We start from the raw sequence: 6,000 nt of genomic DNA, 5'->3' as shown, positions 1-6,000 counted from the left end.
AGTTAAGTTTTATAAGCCAGGCATTATCTGAATTAGTTAATAACATTAAAGCAAACTGAGAGAAAAGAGAAAAAGTTTCCATAATATTGTCAACTATTTCCTCAATTCGTTTGCAAACTTCATTGTTACTAAAATTAAAAAAATTTTTAAATGGTATGATGGGGCTTCCCTGTTGGTGCAGTGGTTGAGAGTCCGCCTGCCGATGCAGGGGACACGGGTTCGTGCCCCGGTCCGGGAAGATCCCACATGCCGCGGAGTGGCTGGACCCGCGAGCCATGGCCGCTGAGCCTGCGCGTCCAGAGCCTGTGCTCCGCAACGGGAGACGCCACAACAGTGAGAGGCCCACGTACCACAAAAAAAAAAAAAGGTATGATGTTAGCCATCAGGGAAATGCAAATAAATACCACAATGAGATACCACTTCCCACCCAGTAGGACTGTTATAATGAAAAAAAAAAGAACATATCAAGCATCGATGAGGACATGGAGACGCAGACTCTCATTCATTGCTGATGGGAATGTAAAGTGGGGCAGCCACTGTGGAAGACAGTTTGGCAGCTCAAAAAACTAAATGTAGAATGGTCCTATGACCCTACAGTTTTACTCCTATGTATCTATCCAAAAGAATTGAAAACACATGAAAGCTTGTACATAAACGTTCGTAGCAGCGCTAATCATAATATCCAAAATGTGGAAACAACTCAGTTTTTTAAAAATGGTGTGATAGAACCTAGTCCTAAAGAAATTTTCAAATATTTAAAAAATTCTAGGTAAATCATCATCTTTGAACATTTCCAGTACACTTTTTAAAAAATTTTATTTATTTACTTATTTGTTATACAGCAGGTTCTTATTAGTTATCTACTTTTTTTTTTTTTTTTCTTTTGCGATACACGGGCCTCTCACTGTTGTGGCCTCTCCCGTTGCGGAGCACAGGCTCCGGACGCGCAGGCTCGGCGGCCATGGCTCGCGGGCCCAGCCGCTCTGCGGCATGTGGGATCTTCCCGGACCGGGGCACGAACCCGTGTCCCCTGCATCGGCAGGCAGACTCTCAATCACTGCGCCACCAGGGAAGCCCTAGTTATCTATTTTATACATATTAGTGTATACATGTCAATCCCAATCTCCCAATTCATTACACCACCGCCATCCCCTTCTCTCATTTCGAGTACCCTTTTATAAGATCATGTAGTGGAGAAAAAAATATGTTAACAGCAGATGTCAGAGTCACCTGGTAAGGGAGGAACTGACTTTGATTAGAGCAGGAGTTTTGAACTCAAGTGCCTCTAGAGACTGAGCAGAAGCGGGGTGGGGGGGTGGGGGGGTGGGGAGGGTGGGGACCATGACACACCTGCGAGTAAAGTCCTATCCGAATGGAACAGCAGCTGCCCACAGAGATATGGTCCCAGTTGCCAGATATTTTGTATTTCAAGGAAAACCAGAAACCCAAGTTTGTTTTTATTTTTTTTAAAACTCTAGATTCCTAAATATTTGTTCACACTTTCAAAAACATGCGGGGAGGCTAAATTCAGCCTACGGGCTGCCAGTTTTCAAACTCTGTTTTACGGAAAACACCTGGATAGTCAGCTTTCCTTATAGGAGGACAGGTCTGGAGGCCTTTGCATAAGCAGGTAATGGGAGTTTTGAGATTAGGATGAGCACAGGAGAGAGGACCCCCTGAGAGGGGACTGACACCCATGGAGAGAGGCAACCAGTGAGAAATCCCACTTGCCGGGGGAGGCTAGAGAAATACAGAAAACAAGGATGTTCATATTCAATTTTAAGTTATTTGATTAAAACCACTGTGCCACCAAAACCTTTAAAGCTGGCCACATACACAAATGCAAATGGTTTTAGGGGAAATCAGAAAAGAGTCTGCTCTGAATGGCAGAGCAGTAAGAAGAAAAAGCTAAGAGAGAAGAGTGGAAGCCCAGGCTCAGAGCCTCAGGATGTGAGAGGCAGGTATTCACAAGAACTAGGGAACTGCACCAAACATTCCATAGAAGGTGGGGAGGCCAAACATCGGCTGAGCTCAGCTGACACCTGAATTGCAGGAGAAAGCTGCAATTGGTACACTTTATTTATTTATTTTTTTAACATCTTTATTGGGGTATAATTGCTTTACAATGGTGTGTTAGTTTCTGCTTTATAACAAAGTGAATCAGTTATACATATACATATGTTCCGGTACACTTTAATTAGAAGCAATTCATGCCAACCCCTCACTACAGACAAGTAAAGAAAGAGAACAAAGTGACTGGAAAAAAGCTAAATTATTTTTGTGACCCATGTATTCTTGTTGCACACAAAGAGGATCATTGCACAATGATCCTCTCCTCCTCTTTCTACCCTCTCACCATGTAGGGATGTAGGTGGAATTGGTCTCTAGTTTTCAGTGCAAGTTTTTCAGATGGAAACACTCCTCAATCACATCTGATCCTCAGAGACTAAGGGAATAATGGTGTACTGATTGTGTCCATACCCATCAATGCCTGCCCAGGATTTAGACTAAAGTCATAAAATTAGGAGAAAGACCTGCTTTTGTACTGAACGTGATCTTGAATGAGTCGTATGGCCATTCTAAGCTTCTGAATCCTCATCTGGAGTTTGGATTTGAGGGTAATTACGATTCTCTTGTCTACTTTGTCAAATTGTTTTCAAGAGCTAAGTATAAAGATAATATGAAGCCTTTTGAAAACCGCAAAATGCTCTGCATGCAAAAAAGATAATTACAACAGAACACAATCTTGAGAGTGAGAAAATGAAATAATTAACTCTCTTCATTCAGATTTATATCTATGGGAAGGACCCCACTGCCCTGCAATTCCAAGGAGCAAGTTGAATGCCATGTATGGCACATAACATCACCCGGGGAGCTAAAGCCAATGGAGAAAGGTGATATAATTGGGGTGCTCCAGTGGTCACCTCATTTTCAGCAGTGCTTAGAATTGCTGAGTGTGTTGCTTCCTGTATTAGAGAATTCATATTGCTGAACCATTTGGTTAACGTCTCCAAGATGAAATACGTTTAAAACTAAGATATTTAAAGGTCATTTTGGCAATTTCTCTTATCCTGAAAATGGAGAGCAACAAATCTACATTTGCCATGTCTTCTCATGATCGGAGTGGTATTTCTTTTCCAGAATGAGGACAGGAAAGTGCCCTAGATAGAGGAGTGATTCAGCTTGGTTATTGACAGGCACAGAGGAGGGTGTGAAGAGATATGCCAAGGTGTTTACAACAGTAGCTTAAGAAGTGCCTGCCCTCATCTCCTTTGGACTCTTGCTTGTCTGGATTTAAATTGCTCACTGAAGGACAAAAGCTTTGATCTCACTTTATTTCCTCCGCTAATCAAAACATTTCAAAGTATGTCTCAATCCTCATGACTTCCTCTCCTGGAGGATCAAATGAACAGACACTTATGTTTGAACTCAAGTTTAGTTGTAGACTTTCCAGCCACACAGTGAGTGAGTTAGAGCGAGACTGTGTGTGTGTGTGTGTGTGTGTACATGGACGTGTGTGCAAGCACGTGTGTGTGTATAACAGAGAGGAGGTGGACAAGGTTGGTGAAAGGGAATCACTCAGATTAGTCAATGATCATAAAGACTTGTAGCAAATGTATTTACTGTTGTTATACTGCAACAGGGAAATGGCATATTATTCATATTTTACAATTATTCTCTGGCCTATAAAAAGCTTTCATCTAGCTAGTGCACTCCAAATAGAAGAGCCTCAAGTAAAATAAAGGATAAAACACTAGTCAGGGGCTTCCCTGGTGGTGCACTGGTTAAGAATCCTCCTGCCAATGCAGGGGACACAGGTTCGAGCCCTGGTCTGGGAAGATCCCACATGCCGCGGAGCAACTAAGCCCGTGCGCCACAACTACTGAGCCTGCGAGCCACAACTACGGAGCCCGAATGCCACAACTACTGAAGCCCACACGCCTAGAGCCCGTGCTCTGCAACAAGCCACACAATGAGAAGCCTGCGCACTGCAATGAAGAGTAGCCCCCACTCGCCACAACTAGAGAGAAGCCCGCATGCAGCAAGAAAGACCCAATGCAGCCAAAAAAAAAAAAATGCTAGCCAATTTCATCATGAAGGATCACATCCAGTTTGGTTATGTCTACTGAAATCTTGCACATTGTGCCTGTTGAAATCGCTAATGAACTTTGGATCACTGATCCATCATGGCCAGGTCAGATGTCAACCAAGCAGTGTCATCAGATGACAGGAATGGATCTTTGGAAATGGTTTAATCGATCCTCATGCTTCTCTGTACCACTTTTACTTAGACCAGCTGTGTTTTGTTAGGCATGGTTCATAAATTTATCTTAAAATGAAGAGTTCATGTCTTAAATCAGGGACCCACACTGAGTTTAGTGATTAGGAGTTTCAGGTAGTAATATCTTCCACGTATGCAATCCATAAATAATCCATGAGCAAACCTTTGCTGGTGAGCTTTGTGTCTACCCTCTCCTCCAAAGAAGAGATGTTTCACAAACTCTAGATGGTTGGCATTGGGCCATGTAGAATGTAACCTGTAGCTAGGACTCGACACTTTACCTGCTACGTTTGATCCCTGTGAATGTGTAAGCTAAGCTATGTCATTTGACTGCTATAAACTACAGCTTCTTCATTTCAAAGTGCAGAGGTCAAACCTAATATTCTCTCCTGCTAGTGGGCAGGAGAGAATATTAGAATTTTTTAAAAATTTTGTTTTATTTGTTTATTTATTTTTGGCTGCATTGGGTCTTTGTTGCTGCGTGCGGGCTTTCTCTAGTTGCGGCAAGCGGGGGCTACTCTTCATTGCAGTGGGTGGGCTTCTCATTGCGGTGGCTTCTCTTGTTGCGGAGCATGGGCTCTAGGTGTGCGGGCTTCAGTAGTTGTGGCATGAGGGCTCAGTAGTTGTGGCTCACGAGCTGTAGAGCACAGGCTCAGTAGTTGCGGCACGTGGGCTTAGTTGCTCTGCGGCATGTGGGTTCATATTGCTGTTATGATTTCCATGAATATCACTTTGTGGCCACTTGAGAAATAGTAGCAGACTAACTTATCTTTAGCGTCATTCACAGAGCAAAATTTTGGAATGAATACAAGTCCAAGCAAAAATTAGTTCTATAAACAGAAGTGACAAAAAATTAACTGATAAAGTTCCTTGACTCACAATATAGAGAGATATGCTTTGCCAGTATAATCACATTTTATTAATATCATCAGTAGGGAATTGGGAGAATAGACCCAATGGGATATAATAAAACCTAATATTGATGTACCCTTCTATATCATTTAATGCAAAATTATTCAATTGAAATTTAATAGAATACTACATAGTAACAGCTAAATACTTGGTGGTATAGGACAGATTTCTAAAAAGATACTTTAAAATATCATAATTCCAGTGAAATTTCCCAAATAGCCATCATCACAAAGTATAGGCAAAGGAACATTTACAGAATAATAGTCTATTGCAAAGGAAACATAAAATATCCAGACATTAAGCATAACAACATTTTTAAAATAACACAAAAAGAAGTAAAAATGAAAACATATTGAGATTATTAATTAGCTTTATGTAATTTAATAAATTGATGTCTGCAGAATTAAAAAGCTAATTATCGCCAGAGTCAATATGGCCATTACTTGCTAAATGAGATTAGAACAGGGCCTACATTAAGATCAAAGGTAGCGACTTCCCTGGCGGCACAGTGGTTAAGAATCCACCTGCCAATGCAGGGGACAGGGGTTCGATCTCTAGTCTGGGAAGATCCCACATGCCATGGAGCAACTAAGCCCGTGCGCCACAACTACTGAGCCTGCGCTCTAGAGCCCACGAGCCACAACTACTGAAGCCTGTGCACCACAACTACTGAAGCCTGTGTGCCTAGAGCCCGTGCTCCGCAACAAGAGAAGCCACCGCAATGAGAAGCCCGTGCACCACAACGAAGAGCAGCCCCCACTCTTTGCAACTAGAGAAAGCCCGTGCGCAGCAACAAAGACCCAACG

The sequence above is a fragment of the Delphinapterus leucas genome, chromosome 11, assembly GCF_059928025.1.
Source record: "Delphinapterus leucas isolate spDelLeu-1000000601 "Yukka" chromosome 11, BTC_Dleu_Yukka2, whole genome shotgun sequence".
NCBI lineage: Eukaryota > Metazoa > Chordata > Mammalia > Artiodactyla > Monodontidae > Delphinapterus > Delphinapterus leucas.
The sequence above is the reverse complement of the archived record's forward strand: the minus strand, read 5'-3'. Positions refer to the sequence as shown.